This window comes from Martes martes (genome assembly GCF_963455335.1).
Source record: "Martes martes genome assembly, chromosome: 4".
Classification (NCBI taxonomy): Eukaryota; Metazoa; Chordata; class Mammalia; order Carnivora; family Mustelidae; genus Martes; species Martes martes.
In genome coordinates, this window is record NC_137891.1 from 17,314,051 (window position 1) to 17,337,784 (window position 23,734).

The 23,734-nt window shown below is 46.1% G+C and overlaps 1 pseudogene across 1 annotated transcript; it reads left to right on the plus strand.

Annotated features, from left to right (window-relative positions):
* The first annotated feature begins 6,707 nt into the window (after positions 1-6,707).
* Positions 6,708-11,007, plus strand: LOC308341568 (purine nucleoside phosphorylase-like; annotated as a pseudogene). The gene is made up of 2 exons: positions 6,708-6,712; positions 10,141-11,007. The product of its transcript is annotated as a purine nucleoside phosphorylase-like (transcript).
* Positions 11,008-23,734: the final 12,727 nt, after the last annotated feature.

Below are 23,734 nucleotides of genomic sequence, written 5' to 3' on the forward strand. Positions count from 1 at the left end.
CTGTGCCCCTACTTGGACATCGCCTTGGTGGGACCATCAGTCAAGGTGTTGCATCATTCCCTGGGCAAAAGGTGGTCTCATGACCCATGGCAGGTCAGTCAGATGATTGTTCCAGGGAATTTGGGTCTAGAGAGGATACCTGAAAGGGCTAAAAGTAGTTAAAGATGCTTCATTCAAAGGGGATGGATGTCTGGATGTCAACATCTATATGTTTCCTGCTACCTAGATCTTCGTATTTCCTTAATTTTTTTCCCTTCTAAGATTTGGTGTTGAGCCATTGGGTTGGTTCTGTGAAATACCTGTGAATCAATCTATGTTTGTTTTTTGTTTCTTTCTTTCTTTCTCTCCTTCCATCCTTCCTTCCTTTCCTTCACTTCCCTTTCCTTCCCTTTCTTTCTTCTTCCTTTCCTTCCCTTTCCTTTCTCTTTCCTTCTTTCCCCTTAGGTAGGTAGAGCTGTCTTCTGTTGCTAGAAAGCGAAGAACGCTCTCGTACTTGAGGACTTTGGAATTAGCTGAGCCTAACTCTACTGTCACTTGGCTGTGTGGCTGGAAAAATTACTTCTCTAAGCTTCAGGTTCCTCTTGTAAAATGAGGATAGTAATGCCAGATTGGAGGATGTAGAGGATGTTTATATGGCCACTGGCCCTAGACCTTCAATTAATGGCAGCCACTATTGTGAACCAAATCTTAATTATCTCTCCTTTACTAGTCATGACTTTTCAGTTATTAAATTCATGCAGAGTGGATGAATGAATTCATATGACAAGGTAGATGTTCACAACTAAAACCCATAGCTGAATTTCTTTAAGGAGCTACAAACCCTTGGATATTAAACATGTGATGTATTTTTTAAAAACTTAATATGAGAAAATCTCTGAGACCTGGGGTTAGGCAAAAGAGTTCTTACTAAGGACAACAAAAGCAAAGTCCATAAAAGAAAAAAATCAGTAAATAGAACATTATCAAAATGGAAAACTTCAGCTCTGTGAAAGACAGTGTTAAGAGAGTAAAAAGAAAGCCTAGAGAATAGGAGGAAATATTATACAAATCACATATCCCTCAAAGGACTCATATTTAGGATATATAAGACCTTAAAAACACACAGCCTAACTTAAAAATGGGCAAAAGACTTGAACAGACATATCACCAAAGAGGACATATGGAGGACCGAAAAGCACATTAAAAGATGTTCAGCATTATTAGGCATTAGGGAAAAGCAAATTAAAGCCATAATGAGACACAATTACATACCTATCATAATGGCTAAAATAAAAATACTGACAGTATCAAGTACTGAAAAGAATACGGGACGACTGAAACTTTCCCATGGGAATAAACATGGGAATAAAACATGGTTCAACTACTTTGGAAGGCAATTTGGTGGTTTCTTATAAAGTTAAACATACACTTACCACATGACCCAGCAGTCCCACTCCTGAGAAATGAAATGAAAAGTTATGTTCGCATAAAACCTGTCCGCATATTTACAGCAGCTCTGATCGTAATCATCCCCACCTGGAAGCAATTCCAATGTCGTTCAGCAGCTACATGGGTATACAAACTGGGGTCTATCTGTACCTTGTGCTAATAAAACTCAGTTAGAAAAAGGAAGACTCTTACAGGGATCATGCTGAGTGAGAGAATCCAGTCTCCAAAGGTTACCTACTGTAGGATTCCATTTGTATAGGGATTAGGGGAGGAGGGAATGTTTGGCAGTAAAGAGGAAGCACCAAGGAGTTTTTTGGGGGTGACGGAACTGCTCCATATCCTGATTATGGGGATGGTTACCTGTGGTTACATGAATCTATACATGTGTTAAGATGTATAGAACTGTAAATAAAAAAAATCAACCTTCTGGTATGATCGTTAAAAAGCCCTTTTCATCTCGTAGAGTAAGGTTGTGTTCATTTGGATATTTTCCTACCCTGTAGACCTACCCCATCCAATATAGTAGCCACTAGTCACGTACGCTAGTCCCAGTTGAGGCATGGGTAGGGATCAAGTGTACACCAGATTTTGATTACTTAGTACCAAAAAAAAAAAAAAAATAAGGACATGCATAGGGGCACCTGGGTGGCTCAGTGTGTTAAAGCCTCTGCCTTCGGCTCGGGTCATGATCCCAGACTCCTGGGATCGAGCTCCACATTGAGCTCTCTGCTCAGTGGGGAGCCTGCTTGCCCCCTTCTCTCTCTGCCTGCCTTTCTACCTACTTGTGATCTCCGCCTGTCAAATAAATAAAATCTTTAAAAAAAAGGACATGCATAAAAAATAAAATTTTTTATGTTGATTACATCTGGAAATAGTACTATTTTGGATAGATTTGGTTAAATAAAACATTATTAATTAATTTCACCTCTTTCTTTTTACTTTTGAAAAATGTGGTTACTCGAAAGTTCTAATTACAATATGTAGCTGGGGCTGGTGATATTTTTGTCAGATCGTGCTGCTGCAGATGACACAATCAGGGAGAAATGGGGAGGCCTGGATTTTTCTCTCTTCATCTGATTCGGCAGGTGCAGGATCGCCCCATTCAGGCCTGAACGAGATGCACCCACGTTCCTGCGTTTGGGGTCCTACTCACCCTTCCCAGTCTGTCGGAGAGGGGAATGACTCTCCCTACATCAGCTTCATTTCCCGTCTGTCTGGCTTCTGCTCAGCTTTAGAGGAGAAGCAGGTGAGGCCAGGGTGAGATGGGGTTTATCAGAGGCGGGCATCAAGTGAGGGGTCACGTGCGGGAGAACATTGGGTTTTTGTTAGACTTGAGTTCGAATCCCATGTTAGCCACTAGTTAGCCGTGTAGCCTGTGATCTTATTCCCAGTTTCTTCATGTGCAGGAGAGAAAAATCGTTCCTGGAGGGGTTTCCCTGTCCGCGAGGGCTGGGGCGAGGGTGGACAAGAGAGAGCGTGGAATGCACCCAGAGGGCCTTTCGGGGGGTGGTCCTTTTGCTCCTTTGCTGCTCTCCCCTGTGGGGCTCTGGTCTCCCTCCCTCCCTCTCCCCCTCTCGCTCCCCCTCAGTGGAACCCCGCAGCTCTCTGCCCAACGTTTCTCCCTGATTCAGCACTGAGAAATGCCAAGGCAAGCGTTCCCATGAAGCTGCTTGTCAGCAAACACCCACTCCTGCCTCCGCTCTCCCCCATGTGTCCGCGGCGGGTTTGGACTGCACGCGAGGCCCAGGGCCCTGCCGGCTCCACGGCTGACTCACACCCACCCTGCTGCACAGAGACCTCAGGGCTGAGCTCCCGACCTGTGAGATTAGAAATTGGAGACTCCTGAACACTGCAACAATCCAAGGGGGGGAGAAGCCCTCCAACTATCTACAGGGGTTCCTGCCATATCCCTGGCTTTAGTTTCAAAAACACAAAAGCCTTGGGTTCAAACATTTGTGCATGGTCTGTCTTTCTCACTTTTTCTCCTTTGCCTTTAGTTTCAGTGGCGCTGCTGCTAGTTCATCTCATTGCCTGCCTCCTTGGGCTCAGTGTTGGCGTTGGATGGTAGGCAGGTATTGGTGGAGCCTTATCGGCCGCATAGCTTTTGAGGAGCTTTACAAAGTACCTGTTTGGACCAGGCACTGTAAGGGGCTCTGCAGAAGGGAAGTCAGGCAGATAGGAGGTCTCTTGGGACTTGCACACACGGTGGTCGTCGTTGCTACCTGGTAGGGCTAACCTGAATCACCAGGACTTTGAGAGCTGCAAGGTTCTGTCGGATCCCAAGATCAGAGGGCCGTGTGGCTTGAGGACCTCAGAATTAGGCCTGGCCGGGGTGTGTGGGGGGGGGGACAGGGACATCGGGCCATCAGAAGAGGCCCTGTTTGGTGATAGGGGGAGTGTGGTCTGGTGGTCTAACCCACGGGTTTGGACATTGGGGAGCCATGGGTTTGCATCTGTTCCCTTGCACTGAGGAGTCCCCTGGCTGCAGAGCCTGATCTGTGTAGGCCTCAGTGTCTCGGCTGACCCCTGGGATCACAATACCAGCCTCACGGCTTGGCTTGTGGTGAGAATGCGACACCTGCCCTTTATCGAGCGGCTGTCGTGTGCTACGTACCGCACTGAGTACTTTCCAGGTGTTTTCAAATTCAGTTCTCTAACAACCCCGTGAAACAGGTGTCGGTTTTAGTCTGCATTTTGCAGGTGAGGAAATTGAGGCTGAACGGAGTTAAATATGCCCAGATATAAATTCTAGTACTCTGCCCCCCATGCCACCTGGCCCAGCCTCCTCCATGTGGATGCTCAGGTAGGGGCGGGGCAGGGGTTCCTGGAGCACGTGGGGTAGGGGCACGGGCGGCTGAGAGTCCTCCCCTGGGAAGCTGAGACCTGGCAGGAGCGGGGACTTCGTGTAAGCGAAGGCTCTAGGCCTCTAAGCGTGCTCCACTCTTCCATCCGGCTTCGCTTGCAAAGCACACACTCAAGGTAGAATCGGAGAACTTCAAGATGGTGACTACCGAGCATCAGACCCCAAGCGCAGTGGGGGCCCCTGAGGGCTGGGCCTGCGGGACTGCACTGGGCAAATGGTCACCAAGCGGACACTATTTTAAATGCTTCTGATGGCATAAACTTTTCTAAGCGAGAAGCAAATGTCTGTGTGTATGTGTGTGTGTGTGTGTGTGTGTGTGTGTGTGTGTGTGTGTCTTGCCATGTATTGGGTTTCCTAAACTGGGAGTGAGCTCAACACCCAATAGCAGCTCAGCCCGTGTGACTCAGGGCAAATGAGGGCAGTGTCTGGCCACCTGAGACACGGAGTCTCAGCTGTCCATTCGGTGGCCACACTGGGGACTCGTGAGCACACTGCCCGGTGCGGACAGTGTTCAGTTCATACCTTCCTTGGGAGGGAGAAGAGTGCTGTGGCCTTTGTTCCAAGGACTTCAGATACTTGGGGTTCTTGACCAAGCTCCTGCCTCTGCAACTTTCTTGCCATTTGACCTTGGGTCAGCTACTTACCTCATTGGGGGCTAACTGTAACATCGGCCTATGGTACCCAAATCCTCTGACCCTTTGGGGATTATAGTGACCAGGGGCTGAAGACCTTCCCACGCGGTGCCTGGCAAATATTGACATTCAGTAGATGTTGACCGCTGTCATTGTTCCTGAGTTTAAGGACAGCAACAGAACCTAAGAATTGTGTGTCTGTGTGTGTGTGTGGGGGGATAGTTAATTATCAAACTGGAATGGTACTGGGTATAAGATGAATGAATGAATGCTGAGAATTTTTCTTACTACTTTATTATCTAATAATAATGCTGGAGATGTGTTCATCATTTTATAATCCCCAACGCACCTTGTTACAGATAATTCCATTCTAGCCCCACAGTAGTCCTGCAAAGTAAGGGGGCAAGACATTTATGATCCTGTGTCACAGACTGAGAAACTAGAGGCCCAGAGATTAATGGCCACTCCTTTACACAACAGTCATTTAATGGGCACTGACTGTGTGCAAGGCACTATGTTAGATTCGGGGATAAAAATGAGTAAGAGGCTTTTCCCCCTGCCCTTTTGAAGAAATTATTGTGGGTCAGGGTAGCTAGAGAGGCTCGCGGGGGGATGCTGACCTTAAGGTAATGCATCTGTCAGGATAAATCAGGTGATGGTACAGAAACAGCAACAAGAAAATTTCTGTGGCTTAAAAAAATGAAGATTTATTTCTCATTCCTGCTATTGGTCCATCATGGGTCAGCTAGTGGCCCTGCTCCCCCTAATTTCACTCCAAACTGGACAGGTCGAGCACTCGCAGGTTGGAACATTGCTGGTAGCTGTGGTAGAGGAAATAGATCTGAAATTGGGAGGGTCTCCCACCAGCAGTCAGATTCTCCGCTCATGGGCCAGACTTTTAATGGGGTCGCACCCAACCACAGGGGCAGGGCAGGAAGTCAAATTCCACTATGTGCCGAGAAGGCAGAGAGCTGGATCTATCTGGTGAACAGATGAATAACTACTCCAGCTGGGGAGGCTCTGAAGGATGGGTAGAAATCAGGTGAATATTGGCCGGGTGGGTTTGGTGGGGAGAATAGAAGGGTGAGGAAAATTAATTGGGGCCTTGAAGAGATGGCGGCTGGTGGGGGGGGGGGAGTGGTGGGGAGAGGGAAAACCCTGGGAGAGACAGGAGGCAGAAATGGGCCAGGCACTGGGGGGAGGAATAGTGAGTGTGCCAGTCTGGCTGGAAGAATGTAATTCAGCAGATTCAGTTCCCATTGTGTTTTAAGCGCCAGGGATACAAAGAAGGAAAAGCATGGTGCCTATCTTTGAACAGCCTATGTCCAGTAGGAGAGCTCGATTTTGTACATAGAATAAAAGGAATCAAATGTAAGAATAGCCAGGGTTTATGCCTGCCAGGTACTCTTTCAGGATCTGTAACGTATTCGAACTCACATTATCATCATTGTAGCTTAATGAGGTACGTGCTTTATGATTCCCATTTTATGGGTGACAAAACAGAGGCATGGGATGGCTAAGCGAGAGCAGAGGTGGGCTTCAAATCCAGGCACTCTCTGGCCAGTTTCTGTGCTCTTAATCCTAAAGCTTCACTCTACTGTTTTTTGTTTGATAATTTGTGAGTTGGGGCTGTGCCTGTAATTTTGGATGGCAAGTAGTTTTGCCTGGAGATCCAAAATGATAGATCGTTATTGGCTGCTTGGCGCTCCATGTTGGGACAGTTTCCAAGACCAAGCTGGGACTCAGGGAGGAGGGAATGATGTGATTAATTAGTAATGCCTGCCATGGCGTGAGAGGTGGTATTATCAGCACAATACGTTTGGTGCCCCTGGTCTGTCTAATGCCTAGAGCAAAGTGGATTTCATCAATTTATTAACAGATCAAGTAAAAACCAAACGACTAATTCATTGACTGTTTGCTTCACTTTTCAATCTGTTTTCTTACTTCAAGGCTCTGTCACATTTATGGCAGCCTAGGTATTCCTTGTTTGAACAGTTAGCTTTCCTTCCTGGGGATTAATGTCTAAAATATCAAAACTGTAAACCCCTCGGGCAAACATAACACCTTAATTGTCAAAACAACAAAAATATCAGCCACAGCCCATGTTCAATGCATCGTTCCCCTGGTGGGGTCATCGGCTGGGAGGGCCTGACCATGACGATAATTAAGAAAGGATTCTAATCGCTGAATCTGATCACTGTGCAAGGAAGACACCATCAGCTGACTTGGGGAAGCCAGCCATGAGAAAACCCAGCTGTAGCGTGCATCATTAGTGGAATTTCCTGCCTGGAAATGTTATAAGGCATTTCTCTGCAAGGAAGGTTCTAGAAACATGGTCTCCCTGCACCTCCAGTACCCCCCCCCTTCATCTCTTTTCTTGACTTTTCTTTCCTGGGTACCACTTCTATCTATGCCCAGACTTTCTTTTCCTTCATATCATTCCCCATACGTTCCTAGGAAGGGATCCCAAATCCAGTTGCGTGGAGATACAGATAGAACTCGGAGCTCAGAGCCCAGATGATAAATAGGTTTCCTCTCCTGGGCCAGCTCTGATCAATTGCTTGTGGCTACTGAAATGCTGAGTTGAGAGGGTTTGCAATGGAGGCAGCCTGAAAGCATACAGGGATTTATTAGTGATGTCTGCTACGAGCGTGGGCTAGGGACCATAATTTGTGTAGGCTTCCACTGGCTCTGCCAAAATGGAAAACCTGCACTGTTTCTGCAGCTGTGATGTTAGTGAACGAGCCTGTGGTTTGGTCTGAGATGCTAGGTCAAGTCCTGTCTCTTCTCTCTCAGTGTGAATCTTGGATATGTCATTTACTTTCTCTCAGTCTTAATAAAATTCGAGTAAAAATACTCCTTCTTATGGAGTGTTTGCAAATATTGTAGGGATGATGTACATTCATTCAACACTTCTTTGTTGAGCATCGTGGGAGGTGCTGGAGGTACGATGGGGGATGCCCTATGCACTGGTTCCTGCCTACACAGAGCTTCTTGTCTATCGGGGACATGTATTTATTTTCTGTTGCTGTAACAAATTACCACAAATTTAGAAGCTTTAAACAATATACATTTTTCTATCACACTTTCTGTGGGTCAGGGGTCTGTGTGCAGCTTAGCTGGCTTCTGCCCTTGGGGTCTTACAAGGTTGCATTCAAGGAGTCCGCTGAGTGGTGTTCTGGAAGCTTGGCTGAGAAAAAATCTGCTTCCGAGCTAATTGAACTTGCTGGAAGAGTTTGATTTCCTACCGTGGTAAGACTGTAGGCCTTGGTTTTGGCTGGCTGTCAGCTGGATTCCATCAGGCTACAGAACATCGGCTCCCTGCACCCCCAGCCCCCACTCTTTTCTTGACTTTTCTTTCCTGGGCACCATTTCTAGAAGCCCATAGAAGCTACCCATGAGAACTAGAGGCCTCTTGTAGCTCCCTTACCATATGGGCTTCTTCAACACGACCAGTTACTTCAAGTCAGAACGCAAAGTCTCCTGCTCCAGTCTGCTGAAAGAGGGTTATGTAACCCAGCATCACCCTGGGGGTGACCTCCGTTCATCTTGCTGTATTCTGTTGATTAGCATGAAGTCACAGGTCCTACTATAATCAAGGGCAGGGGTTATACCAAGGCATGGGCAACAAGAAGTGGAAGCCACTAGGGGTCACTTTGGGGTCTCTCCACTGCAGAGACATACAAACAAGAGCTTGTTTATAAGAGAGCGTCTATATATATAAGGGAGACACATACACAAGAATAAAAATGGTGTCATAATTTCTATGACGAGGGAGATTCTGAGTATAAGAAAGCACATATGGGGGCACTTAAACAGTTTCAGGGCCATCAGGAACTCCTGGAGGAAGGATTTTTTAAGCTGAGAACGAAAGGATCACTAGGGTTAGCCGTATCATAGGATACCATCCAGATGCTACTTCTTTTCATGGCCCCGTGCCACCCAGAATTGGAACACATCTTCAGATAAGATCTTTTCAGGGCTTACAGTGAGACCCTTTCTATACTTCCTCTAGGATCTTCTCTTTGTTAATGCACCCCATAGAAAATCAGCTCCTGGGATCAAGTTTTACAAGATGACAAGGAGATGAGTACCAGGCTGAGAGCGTGATGGTGGGACAGGAATGGGACTCTAGGGATTCTCTGTTCTGCTGGTCAGTTCCCGCTGTTCTCCCTTGGAAGGAAGGGAAGCTGATGAGGGTTCTAAGACAGAATGAGGAAACCACTGTCTGTTTCAGATTGGGCCAATGGTTGAAGAACCTAAGCTTTTCCCATTACGCATAGATCTGTTTAGAGATAACGAGAGCATTGACGGTTGCCGTCTAAAGTCAGGTCCCAATTTGTTAAGCTTTTAATAGGCATTACTTGCTGTTATTGAGAATAATGCATCATAGTTTTGAATCTTTGCTGTGTGACAGGCACCGACTAAGCCCTAAGTGCTCGAGGTGCATTTTCTGTATCAAAGAGAAGCTTCCAGGGTGCCTGGGTGGCTCAGTTGTTAAGAGTCTGCCTTCAGCTCCCGTTATGATCCCAGGGTCCTAGGATCGAGCCCCACATTCGGCTCCCTGCTCAGGGTGGGCTCTACTTCTGCCCCTCCCCCCACCTTCTCCTGATTCCCTCCTGTCCCCTCCATGTGCATGGACTCTCTTTCTCTCTCATAAATAAATAAAATCTTTATTTAAAAACAAAGAGAAGTTTCCTCCATGTCTTGTAACACACGAAATGCTGGTGGAAAGAGGGTCTTCCCTTTTCCTTGCTGCCTGTTAAAGCTTTCCTCACCCTGCACGCTCCGTCTCAAGTCCTACCTCTTCTAAGAAACTGGCCATGAGCACTCCAGGGCCTGTCATCCCTCCACCAAGCTGATCACCTCGTCAGCCTCTGTCTTCCAGCACTTGGAACAAGAATCCAAGCACTTTGGTGCTCTGACTCACCTGTCCCTTTCTAGCTACACTTCTACCTTATGATCTACCCCCCAGATAGCCTGACCACCATCAGTCTGGTCTCTCTGTCTGCAATTCCTGCCTCCCTCTGCTCCATCCTGGGCAGTGCTGAAAACTGGGTTTTCTCAAGTTCAGACTTTGCTTATGTCACTTTATTACTCACAAACTTCCAGGACAGGACTGGGCACACGGCTTCCGGGGAGTAGGGCTCAGCGCAGTGCAGTGCAGCTCAGGGGACCGGATCCCAGAGGCGAAGAGCAAGTTTTTTGAGAGAGCAGTGGCGGCAGCAGCCCCTCGGAGAATGAATTTACGTATCATGAGAACACTAGCAAATGGCTTCTGCGCCCCACCGAGCACAGACCTCAAGCGGCGGTCCTCTGTGGTTCTGGGCTAGGAAACCTGGACGATAAATTAACCGAGGCCCAAAGCTTTGTCTACAGTGAGATACCAAACTTTCCCCAAAGTACAGTGCCGAGTGCTGCTGGTCGGCTGGTGTTTGGGCTCCCGAATGGCAGAGCCTGTGTGATGGTGCAGGACAGGTTTCCCACGCACGAAGGCTACTCGATCTTGAAAGTGACATTCTCAGTGAGGTTGTTCTTCCTTATGGGTGTGGACACCCTAGTGGTCACCATTGCAGGGGGAGGACTCGACCCCGAGTTTGAGGTTGGAGATACCATGCTGATCCATGGTCAGGTCAACCTACTTGGCTTCAGTGGTTTGAACCCTCTTAGAGGGCCCAAGGCTGAAAGGTTTGGAGTTCGTGTCCCTGCCATGTCCGATGCCTATGAGGCAGAAGGTACACAGTGCCTGGAAACAGATGGGGGAGCAGAGGGAGCGAACGGAGGGCACCTGTGTGATGGGGTCAGGCCTCACCTTCGAGCCTCTGGCAGCGCGTTGGCTGCTGCAGAGCCGGGGGCAGATGCTGTTGGCATGAACCCAAGTACCAGCAGTTGTAGCTGGCAAGGCACCATGGACGTTGAGTCTTTGGCTTCTCCCTCATCGCTAACAAAGTCGTCCTGGATTATGACACCAAGAAGGTCAATCAGGAGGAAGTCCTAGAGGCCGGGAAACGAGCTACCCAGAAGTTGGAACAGTTTGTCTCCCTTCTTATGACCAGTATTCCGCTGCCTGCCAAAGCCAGTTAACCGGCCCTAGAGTGGTCTGGCCTCTCTCTAATGGGATCCAGTAGCTCCTACCTACTTTGGGTCACACGCCTCTGCCCTTCAGTCATAGGAGAGAGGACAGGAAGATCCCTCTCCTTCACCTTCCCTGTTTCTCCCACCAGACCCTTCTTTGCACTGGCTCTTCTTTTGCTCAATTGTCTCAAGGCAGTTATCACCCCTTGTTCCTCCCCAAGACCTGGAGCCAAAGCCCTGCCATGTATCAGCGCTCTTGAACTTGGCACAGTAGTTACTGCTGTCCTTTCGATACAATGCTTTATATTCCTGGGGACTCAATTCTGCCTCCTCCCAAGCACTCAAGCCCACACAAGGGCCAACCCAGTCCAATACCTCTTGGACTTTAGTCATATTTTGAGAATAACAAGAAAGATGGAAACCCCCCCACCCAAAACAAAAAACTTCCAATGCCTCATCTTTAATCCACACCAATTTCTTTTTTTTTTCTCCCCCTTTTCTTTAGTAATCTCTACCCCCAAATGTGGGGCTTGAACTCATGATCCTGAGATCAAGAGTCACATGCTCTCCCGACTGGGCCAGCCTGGTGTCCTTAATCCACACCAGTTTCACCTCCAGCAATTTATCCCAGACACATTTGCCCATGTGCGAAATGACGCCCACCCCGCATACCGAGGGCTGGCTCCCTAGCTGTGCCCGCCTGCACACTCATCAGTCAGGTTAATAAGGTCTGGTACATTCGTAACTTTGGTTTTTAAGCCTGGTTGCACATTCAGGTCACCTGGGTGTGGTATATTAGGATGATCGCAAATTCTCTGCCACTTCTCCTACTGAGAAGTAGAGTCTCATTCCCCTTCTCTTAAATAGGTGTAGTCTCTTGTTTAGGGACTTGCCTGACCAATAGAAGGAGATCAAGTAGATAGCCTGAGGCCGTAGCTAAGGCTAAGTTGTAAGAAGCTTTGTAGCTCCTGCATTGGCCTCTCGGAACTCAAGCTCTGGGATGAGCCCAGTGCTATGTAAGAAGCCTGACTATCCTGAGACCACCGTACTGTGAGGAGGCCCAGGTTAGCTGCATGAAAGGGGGTAGGCTGGGGGGAAAGAAAGAGAAAGAGAGCGTTTTTCAGCCCCAGCCCAGGCACTAGGCATGTGTCAGGAAGCATTTTTTTTTTTTTTTTTGCATATTTCAGCCTCTGCAAGTATGATGTGGACAGTAACCAAGGATTCCTGCTGATGTCAGAGTCAAAGCCCCAGACCCATGGCTCCGGTCAAACCATTCCTACCATCTCCCAGTCATCCAGACCACCCCACCGAGCCCCCCACTCCCAGTCACTGTGGAGCAGAGAAAAGCTATCCCCATGGTGTTCTGCCAGAATTCTTGGCCCTCCAAATTGTGAGCATAGTAAAATGGTCATTGTTTTATACTTCTTAACTTCTGAGGTGGTTTATTGCAGAGAACAGATAACTGGAACTCCTGTTCAAATTATTCTTTCAAAATCTCCCCAGGCCCTTCTAATGAACAAGTGTGTTGAGAATCACTGGTCTATACAATTAAATGCTATCTACCCATTTGAAATGAATAAAGAAGCTGTCTTTGGGGTGACCTGGCGGGCTCGATTGGTGGAGCGTGTGACTCTTGATCTTGGGGTTGTGCATTTGAGATTACTAAAAAAATTAATAAATAAACTTTTTTTTTTTTTTTTTAAGAAACTCTCTTTGTTCTGCTCTGGTATGATATCCAACTTATATTCTCAAGGGGCAATTAGAAAGTTACTGGGACAATTTTTATACTACTCTACTGTTTGTGTAAAAGAATTAGGTAGATATGGATCACTTCTGGAATAATGTATAGGAAAGTGGTAAGTAACATTTTTGGTCCCAGAGAGGGAGACTGGATGGCCGGGGATCTGACGAAAAAAATTTTATACCCAATGGATAGCTCTCGTATTTTAAAACACATATACATGCTCATTTAATGATAAAGAAGTTCTGCCGTTGTTTACCAAATCCTTTAGCCTGAGCTGGCCTCAACCTTCATTTCCAGGTTTGTTATTCACTCCTCTGATTTTACACTAAAAACTGGTTGTATTGAGCAGAATAATGTCTTCCCTCCCCCTGCCTCCACCGGAGATGTCCCAGTACCTGGAACCTGTGAGGAACTTTGCGGATGTGATCCGATTAAGTAGTTTGAGTTAAAGACATAATCCTGAATGATGAGGGGGCCAGGGTAATCACAAGAGTCCTTGTGAGTGAGAGAGGGAGACAGAAATCAGAGGAGAGCTAGGGAAATTAGTGGTTGGAGTGATGTGGCACTGACTTCGAAGATGAAGCTAAGAGGGGCCCTGAGGCAGGGAATGCAGGAAGCTTCTCGAAGCTGGAAAAGGCAAGGAACCAGATCCTTCTTTCCCCAGAGCCTCCGGAACCAACACAGCCCTGGGAATACTGTGATTTTAGTCCAGTGAGACCCATTTCAGACTTGTGACCTCTAGAACTGTGAGATAATCAATTTATGTTGTTTTAAACCACCATGTTTGTGGTAATTTGTAACAGCAGCCATAGGAAACTAACACACTGGTGTTTGTCCAGATGGTGTTCAAAGAAATAGGCCTTTTGAGGGAATATTAATGAAAATAATTAAAAAGTTTTCCAAAGTGAAAAAAACAAACCAACCAACCCAACAGGAGATTGTAGTTTTTAATCAAGTTAAATGAGGTATAATTTACACACAAAATGTATAGCAAAATGTATGCATTTTATGGGTACAGGTCAATGAGTTTGACATTGATATACATCCGTGTAATCTATCATCTCAATCAAGGTACAGAACATGTCCATTATCACCCAAATGTTTCCTTGTGCCCTTTCCTAGCCCCCCAACCTGCCCCATGTAACCACTGACTTGCTTTTTTCACTGGACAAGTATTTTTTTAAGACTTTATTTATTTTATTTTGAGAGAGAGAGTGTGTTTGTGTGTGTGGGGTGGGGGGGAGGAACAGAGTGGGAGGGAACGACAATCTCAGGCAGGCTCGGCACTGAGCATGGAGCCTAATGTGGGGCTCGAGCCCACAACCGTGAGATCATGACCTGATCCCAAAACCAAGAGTTTGACCCTTCATCGAGTGAGCCACCCAAGTGCCCCTAGACAAATTATTATTATTATTTTTTAAATTTCTTTCTTTTTTTAAATTTTTTTATTTTTTTTTAAATTTTTTTATTTTTTTAAACATATAATGTATTTTTATCCCCAGGGTTACAAGTCTGTGAATTGCCAGGTTTACACACTTCACAGCACTCACCATAGCACATACCCTCCCCGATGTCCATAACCTCACCCCCCTCTCCCAACCCCCCTCCCCCTGGCAACCCTCAGTTTTTTTTTTGTGAGATTAAGAGTCACTTATGGTTTGTCTCCCTCCCGATCCCATCTTGTTTCATTTATTCTTTTCCTACCCCTCAAACCCCGCATGTTGCATCTCCACTTCCTCATATCAGGGAGATCATATGATAGTTGTCTTTCTCCGACTGACTTATTTCACTAAGTATAATACCCTCTAGTTCCATCCATGTCATCGCAAATGGTAAGATTTCATTTCTTTTGATGGCTGCATAGTATTCCATTGTATATATATACCACACTTTCTTTCCATTCATCTGTTGATGGACATCTAGGTTCTTTCCATAGTTTGGCTATTGTAGACATTGCTGCAATAAACATTTAGTGCACGTGCCCCTTCAGATCACTACATTTGTATCTTTAGGGTAAATACCCAGTAGTGCAATTGCTGGGTCGTAGGGTAGCTCTATTTTCAACTTTTTGAGGAACCTCCATGCTGTTTTCCAGAGTGGCTGCACCAGCTTGCATTCCCACCAACAGTGTAGGAGGGTTCCGCTTTCTCCGCATCCTCGCCAGCATCTGTCATTTCCTGACTTGTTAATTTTAGCCATTCTGACTGGTGTGAGGTGGTATCTCATTGTGGTTTTGATTTGTATTTCCCTGATGCCGAGTGATGTGGAGCACTTTTTCATGTGTCTGTTGGCCATCTGGATATCTTCTTTGCAGAAATGTCTGTTCATGTCCTCTGCCCATTTCTTGATTGGATTATTTGTTCTTTGGGTGTTGAGTTTGCTAAGCTCTTTATAGGTTTTGGATACTAGCCCTTTATCTGATATTAGACAAATTATTTTTAACTGCAGGGTTTCTCAGGATCTTTAGTATGCTGTGAATGTCCAAGGAGACATGCTGGGATTGGAGGTGGCATCTCTAGGTTGCTTTTGACCATGGGTCCTTTTGTTCTGGAGCATCTCACAGGATGAGGGGCTCTCAGAACACACCTGAGAAATGCTTTCCTGCTCACCTGCTCAGCTCAGGCATTTCCTTCCTCTTGGAGTGCCCATCTCTCTCCTTTGAAAATGTGCTCATGGATGAGTGCCTCCAGGAAGTAGATCTTTCCCTAGGCTAGGTCTTCTATTCTTTGTTTCACAACCCCTGCAGCACACACGTTGCATAATCGTTAATAGCAATATTGTATTTGCATTATAGATACATGGTTGGGTAGTCTTTTCTGAGGGCAGTGAATGGTATTTGCTTTACTGTTAACATGATGAACAAGAAATTCTCAAGTGTTCATCAGAGCCAAAGAAGCTATGCTCCAAGGTAACTGTTGAGCTCTCCTAGACTTAGAGCCCTCACTTGTTAAAACATTTTTAAGCTCTGCTTCAGCAACCTATAGGTGTGTGAGTTTAGTAGGCTGATGGTGAACGACTCCCTCATCTTCTTACCCCATATCCAGCCCAGCACATTCCTGAGTCCTATGGATTTTTCTTCTGAGTGGTCCTTCCCATCCTTAGTTTCTTTTCTGTGCCCACTGTCAGTGCCCTTGTTCAGGTTCTTACCATGTCTCACCTGCGTTATTTTTTTTTTAAGATTTTATTTATTTATTTGACAGACAGAGATCACAAGTAGGCAGAGAAGCAGGCAGAGAGAGGGGAGGAAGCAGGATCCCTGCCGAGCAGAGATCCCGATGCGGGGCTCAATCCCAGGACTCTGGGATCATGACCTGAGCCGAAGGCAGAGGCTTTAACCCACTGAGCCACCCAGGTGCCCCTCTCACCTGCATTATTACAAAAACCTCCTGCATGGTCCTCTACCTTCTGTCTTGCTCTGCCTCTCATCTATGTTCCATTCTAATGTCAAGATCCTGATCTCATTCTTCTGCCTGAAAACCTCAACACAATTGCCCATTGCTTATAAGATCACACCAGAAGGGCTAGTGTGGCAAAATTGGTCCTCCTCACATGGGACCCTTGGCCTCTTAAGCTTCACCTCCTATTCTGTTTTTCCATGTCCTCTCCGTTCCAGTGACTGTGGCTCCTTACAGTTCATGAGCACACTGTGTCCTTTCAAGGTGCCGTGTTGCTCCTTCAACTTGGGTTGCCTTTCCCCTTCTCCAACTGGCAAACATCTAGTCATTGGAAGACTGTTCCAAGTATCACCCCAGGAAGACTTCTCTTCCCAAGGTGCAATGAAATCTTTTGCTCCATTACATGTCAGTAAGAACTGTATACATTTCTTTGGCCCAGCTCTTACTTAATTGGGTCACAATTATTATTGGTTTAGATGCTGTCTCCCTTGCGACAATGTGAGATGTGTAAGATACAAGTGACCCACTTTATCTTTGTATCCCCAGCACTTAGCACAGTACCTAGCGAAATGTGGTTGTGACTAATAATGACCAATACTTACTGAGTTTTTACTATGTTTCTGTTTTGCAGAAGAGAAAACTGAGCCTTTGAGTAGTCAGAAACTGTCTGGTACAGCTGTTTCTGTCTATTTCACATAACTGGTAAGTGGTGGAACTTGTATTTGAACCTATGTTTATCCATTTGTTCTTCTGATACTAGTTATTAGTATTTCTTGAATGAATGAGTATTTGAATGAATGCGAACACAGTCAGTTATTTGAATATTTAAAAGTGTGTATCTTCAGGGACGCCTGGGTGGCTCAGTTGGTTGAGCGGCTGCCTTCTGCTCAGGTCATGATCCCAGTGTCCCACATCGGGGACATGATTGAGTCCCACATGGGGCTCCTTGCTTGGTGGGGAGCCTGCTTCTTCCTCTGCCTCTGCCTGCCACTCTGTCTGCCTGTGCTCGCTTGCTCTCTCTCTCTCTCTGACAAATAAATAAAATCTTAAAAAAAAAAAAAAAGAAACTTCTCTAACTTAAAAAAAAAAAAAAGTGAGTGTCTTCAAGCAGCAGACCAGGGCCATTTCCTTGGCTTGGAAAAGGGAGAGGAAGTGTCTGGGCAGAGGTGATAGGAGAAGTGAAGCCCAAAGATAAGGGGGTGCAGATTTAGAGAAGTGAGAAGATGCGCCCCAGGATGCAGAGTTGTAAGTGGCAGAATCGGGATTTGAACTTAGGTGGGTTTCCAGGATGGGGACCCTGAAGCGTGGCTCCTGCTTCCAGCAGTCCCCTTCCCCAGGGAAATTCCAGCATTAAGCATTTCCGGTTGCAGGTCTAAGGAGTCAAGAGGGAGCTTGCCATCCCTTCCCTCACCACCAACTGCCCACTTTCTCCTTGTCTCCAGACCTGAAGGTGGACGTGGCTGGAAAAAGACAAGAGGATTCTGACATGTCACCCGGAGGAGTCAGTGCTGAGCCCACGCTTCCCTGGTCTGTTCACTCTGTCTTCTACACCATTCCAAGCCTCATCCTCTCTGCTTTTAATACTTCAGTATTATTCTTGTCTCTCTCAACTCATAAACTTGATTCCTATTTTAAGAAAAAACCATCAACACTAGAGGAAACCTTTGGGAGCTCTGCCCCTTTATTTATCAGCTTACCCAGGTTGGGCATATATGTTCCAACTTCCCTGGCATTACTGGGCAGATAGTCCACGCTCCTCTATGGGGCTGGCCTCTCTTGTGTGCTCCATTTCATCCTCTTCCCTCTGTGAGAACTTCATCAGCAACTCTTCCCTCTCCCTCAGGCAGTCAGCAATAGATCACTCTCATCCACATACACTCGTGCTGTCATTTCTCCTTCCTGGGGCTTTGTATGGACTATGCCCCTTACCTGCCATGCTGTTCCAAGAAACATTTGCAAATCTTGTCTGTCTCCTTTGGATCTTTGCACAAATATCATCTGACCACACTATGCAAAAGGGCAGAAATTGCACACCTATGTTCTCCTTTCCTTTTGGAAGCCAAAAGAAGGAAAAATGTGCAAACAAAGTTAAAAAATTTTTTTTATAATGCAAAAATTTCACCCTCCCTATCCCATTTTCATTTTGCTTCATAGTGTTTATCACCACTTGACATGGATAGACTATTCATTTGATCCTCTAACACTGGGATTTTTTTTCTTTTTTCTTTTTTTTTTTTTCATTGCTGTATCTCAGCACCTAGAATAGTATCTGGCACACAACAGGCCCTAATGAATGTTTGCAGAAAAAATGATTCCGTGACTTCCCTTCTCTGACATCCCTGCTGGTTTGTAGCAATGCTGTGATTTTTCCTTACAAAGAAGGATAACTATTCAGAAGGGTATCACCACCCACTGCTTTCACTCAGAAGTTTCTAGGGCCAAGCTTCTCAAACTGGGATGTGCATTTGAATTGCCTGGGGGCTCTTGAGAAAATGCAGCTTCTGAGGCAGCAGGCCTGGGGGGCCTGAGACTCTGCATTTTTAACTAGCGGCCGTGTCATCTAGTTTCTGGTGACCCAGACCCCATATCGAGTGGGCTGGCTGCTTTGTTCAGCCTAAGCACTGTTCTTTTTCTTTCTTCTTTTTTTCTTTTTTTCCTTTTTTTAAGGAATCGAGTGAGGATACATATTTACGTGGTAGATATTGACAGTGTGAACATGACCCTGAGTGCAAGAAGCTCTGTGGTCAGTGAGTGTGTAGCTGTAGGTTACTAAGCTTGGGCGGAGGGTTTCATCCATCATTATACATGCCACAGGGGGGAATGTTGGTAGTTAGTCTGTTGAATGAGGATTGTCTGTTGTTCGGGCAGGTGTGGTTTAGTTTAGTTTAGTTTTGGTGTGTGTGGGTACATGTGCAAGAATAGTAGTATTGACGCTAGTAAGTTTCCTAGCAATTGCCTGATGCAATTTGCCAGGTTTTGGCATGAAATCAATACGAAGGCAAGTCCTGCCTTTCCGCTCAGAGGATTATTACCTCATTCCACTCCTGTCTAGAGAACAATGTGGAGCACTTCCTGTGATCGTCACCACGATCAATTTATTTCAGAATCATAGAGACTCTCCACGTGGTGTGCACAGTGTGTGTGTGCCGCTGAGGGACCCAGCTGGGGAAGGGTGAGCAGAGACTGAAAACCAGCCGGCACCCCTTTGCCCAGCCAGGTGTTCTTGCTGGAGTGGCATCGCCTTTTTCACCTAGGGAGGGTGCTTTTTTGCAAACTGAATAAAAGTACCTGATGTTGGATGTCTGGTGCTAAAGCTAGAGAGAGCTACAGAGGCACACAGGGAGTGCTGAGCACAGCCCTCGGGGTTTAGGGAAGTGGAGATACAGAGGGCCAGAGCACTGCTCTCGGTTCTTATCAGCATCTAACATGTATTGAGGTCTTACGATGCATGAGCCCTGAACCAATTGCTTTACATACATTGTCTAGTTTGTTCCCTACTGCAGCAAGCCCTAAAGTTAAGTATTACTATGATTTGCTTCATCCTTGCTTACAGAGATGTAAAATTTGGAGAGGTTGAGTGACTTGCCTAGGGTCACAGAGCTCTGTGAGTCTAATTTTTAAAAATGTGCATCATGAGCCTCCAGTAAATGTTAAATTAATTAAGTTAAATTTAAGTACAAATTGCATCATGTCAAAGATTTTATTTAAGTCATTAATTAGTGCGAGAACCAGTAAGATGTTAATGCTTATCCAAAGAGCATTCGAGAATTTAGGTAGATGCAGGTGATTTAACAAAGAAATATAAGAAAGTTGTGGTAGCCTGAAGAATGTCCTCCCACCCTCTGAAGATGTCCACGTCCCGACGCCAGAACTTAGGAATATGTAAAAGGGACTTTGCAGTCTTAATTAAGTTGTGGGTTTTGAGATGGGGAGATTATTCTCGATTATCTGGGTAGTATCATCACAAGTGTCCTCATACAATGGAGGCGGGAGTACTGGAGTGAGAGAAGAGGGAAGCGGAGGCTAGAGAGATGTGCTTTGCAGAGAGAGGAAGCGACCACAAGCTACAGAATATAGGGGACCCTAGAGGCAGGAGGGGGCCTGGAAACGCATCCTCTTCCGGAGCCCTCAGGAGAAACCAACCCAGCTGACACTTGATTTTAACCCAGTGAAACTGATTTTGGACTTTTGACTCTTAGAACTAAGATAAATTTATGTTGTTTTAAGCCTGAAGATGTGGTGGATTGTTACAGCAGCAGCAGGAAATTAATACAGAAAGATTACTGAATTAGACAGAGAGCTGGTTAATGTCCAACAGGGCCATAACCATAACCCTTGGAGCTAATTCTTCCACCAGGGTTAAATTATTTGCATCTGTCCTGGATCAAAATTTGTAAGTTAACCTCTGCTCCTACAGAGATGAAAATTGCTTAATCAGTAGAAAGTCAAGTCCAACGCTGCGCCAGAAGAACACCCAGGACTCTGTTCTGGTTATTCCCGAGGTGAGGACATTCTCCCGGTTAGTAGGAAGTGGAGGAGCTGGGATTTGAACTGGGTTCTTCCAAGTGCAGGGCTTAGGCTCTTCGCTGTTAAGGGACATACTTTCTCACCAGCATTAGCTGGTTGAGTAGCAAGGCAGTGTGGGACAAAGAAAACTGTGTGTAGAAACTGAGAACATACCTCAAAGATGGCCACCATGAATTTACCAACTCTTTTGTGGTGCTCCCCCGAGCAGAGGGCTTGCTTTCTTCCTCTCTGATGGTGGAAATACCTGCTCTAGGGGCACCCGGCTGGCTCAGTTGGTAGAGCATGCAACTCTTGATATGGGGGCTGTAAGTTCAAGCCCCACATTGGGTGTAGAGATTGCTTAAAAATAAAATGTTTAAGGGCACCTTGTGGCTCAATTGGTTGAATGTCGGGTCTGACTCTTGGTTATGGCTCAGGTCATGATCTCAGGGTCCTGGGGTTGGGCTCCATGCTCAGCATGGAGTCTGCTTGTCCCCCTCCCTCCCCTGCCCCCCTGCTCACATTCTCTTTCTCTCTCAAATAAATAAATAAATGAAAACTTCAAAAATAAATAAAGTCTTTAAAAAAAAAAAAAGAAATTCCTGCTCTCACTCTCTGAGAACTTAGAGTCAAGCTTTTTACAGGTGGTTCAGCTAGGTTCCCAGCTGGTGTAACTTGAGAGGTGTAGTGTGAAGTTGAAATCCCCCCTTCACACCTCCCCACCTTGTTTAGGAGCAAAGGTCCCTGAAAATCCCTTCTTTAAAAATATGTACTTGGTTAAGCTTCATAACACCTTGCCTAGTAAACGCTTAATGAAAATTTGAATTGCATATGGTTTGGGGGGAGGGAGGGATGAAGACTTTGGGGTTGGGGAATAGCTAGCAGGAGCAAGTAAGGGTCCCAAAAACTAGCATGGCCTTCTTAAGAGATGGTGCAGTGAAAGCCCTGACTGAGGTGGGAGACTTGGATAGGGAAGCTGGATCTGTGGTTGGACAGGTAAAGTGTGGGTCAGTGTCTTGAATGAGGGCGGGGCAGTGTAAGTTTACCTTATAAGGCAATTATTCCTGACATTGGCTGTTAGAATGAACTGGGGAGAATTAAGAAATACTAATGCACCGACTTTGTATATATTTCCTGGTGTGGCCACAAAGTACCACAGGCTAAGTAAACAAAAATTTATTTATTATGGTTTTGGAGGCTAGAAGTTCAAGATAGAATTGTCAATAGGGTTGGTTCCTTCTGGGGCCTCTCCTTGGTTTATAGTTGGCCATCTTTTTTTGTGTCTTCATGTGGTGTTCCCTCTGTAACTCTATCCAAATTTCCTCCTCTTATAAGGACACCAGTCAGATTGGATTAAGGTCCATCCTAAAGACCTCATTTTAACCTAATGACCTCTTTAAAGATCCATCTCCAAATATAGTCACATTCTAAGATGCTGAAGGTCAGGTCTTCAACATGGGAATATTGAGGGGGGCACAGTTCTGCTTATAACAGACCCCATTCCCAGAGGGTCATTCAGGCAATCAGGAGTGGGGCTGAGGCTTTGACATGGAAAGCTCCATCATACTGCAGGAATGAGGACCATTCCTGTGGGGTCTATACCGCAGGTAGTTGGGAATGAAAGATGGGGGGTGAAGTGGACAGATCTGTCTGCAGGTGAAAGCCGTGTGCCTGGCTCACCAGGAGGGCTTTGGGAAAATCACTCAAAGTTGTTGAGCATTAGTGGTTTCATCTGTAGAGTGAAGACAATAACTTTGCCTGCCTTCAAGCAGGAGGCTGGACTAGATACTTTTTGAGGTTTCTTGGAGACCTGAGATTTCTTATTCTGGAAGTGGCTGTAAGGTCAGTTTATGGTGGCGGAGCCAGGAGAGTCACTTCTAATGTGCTAATGGCCACTGCTGCAGCCATCCCACCCCCACCACCATTACCACCATTAACAAGATCACCAACATCGCCAGGTTCACCAGCATCATTATAAGTATCGTCGCCATTGCCAGCTCGCTCTCTATGCCTGCTGTCATCAGTCCTTCCCCACCGACATCAGCACATCATCATGAAACGCCACTCCGTCAAACTCAGATCCCTGTGATAAAGTTCATACAGTTCCTTTTATGCTCTGAAGTTCCCTTTCCAAGGGGCTGAAATGCTCCAGCTGAAGGCTGGGGCATGATCTTTCTTTTCATTTTTTTCATTTAGGACCTGGTTACTAAACAGTGACATAAACCCAACCAAACATGGAATAGGCAAAACAGAAACTTATTGGCTCATGTAAGAGAGAAGGCCAAGGGCAGCTCTGACTTCAGGCATGGCAAGATCTAGGCTCACAGATATAATCATATGATCTCGCCTTTCTGTGTGGTTTGTGTTCTGTTGGCTCAGTCTCTGTCTCTCTGTGTGGCAAGATGGCAGCTCTAGCCTCTGTCATCTCAGATTTCTGGTACAACAGAAAAGAAAACCATAGAATTAAATAATTTTAAAAATATTTTTTGAAGGGTGCCTGGGTGGGGGCTCAGTTGGCTAAGCCTCCAACTCTTGGGTTGGGCTCAGGCCATGATCTCAGGGTCCTGGGATCGAGAGACGCCCCCTTCCCCCCAGGCTCCCTGCTCAGCAGAGAGTCACCTTGGGGATTGTCTCTCGCCATCTCCCTCTGTCCCTCCTCTTCCTCTGATCTTCCTCCCTCTCACACAGTCTCTCAAGTAAATCTTAAAAAACATGTATTTATTGAGGGCTCACTACATGTCACTACATCTCTTCTACATGCTACGGATACAGAGAAAAAGAGAGACAAGAACTTCCTCTTGTGATGGGGCTTTCACAGGAGAGCCCTCGGGCACTCTGATTAGATGTCTTTGGACACCTTCCATCTGTCAGCCAATCGCTGTAGCCAGGAGTATGGGATGTGCTGATTAGCTCGGGCTGGGTCACATGCCCCACTTAGGACGTGCTGGCGACTATGTCATAGTTCTATTTGTGGTGTGCCCCCAGGGCATTACTCAGGGACCTGCCCATAATAAGCAAATGAGAAATGACATGAAAGGAGTGAACCACTGAGTAAGCGGAAGAGAGAAAGCGTGTGATCGGCAAATGTATA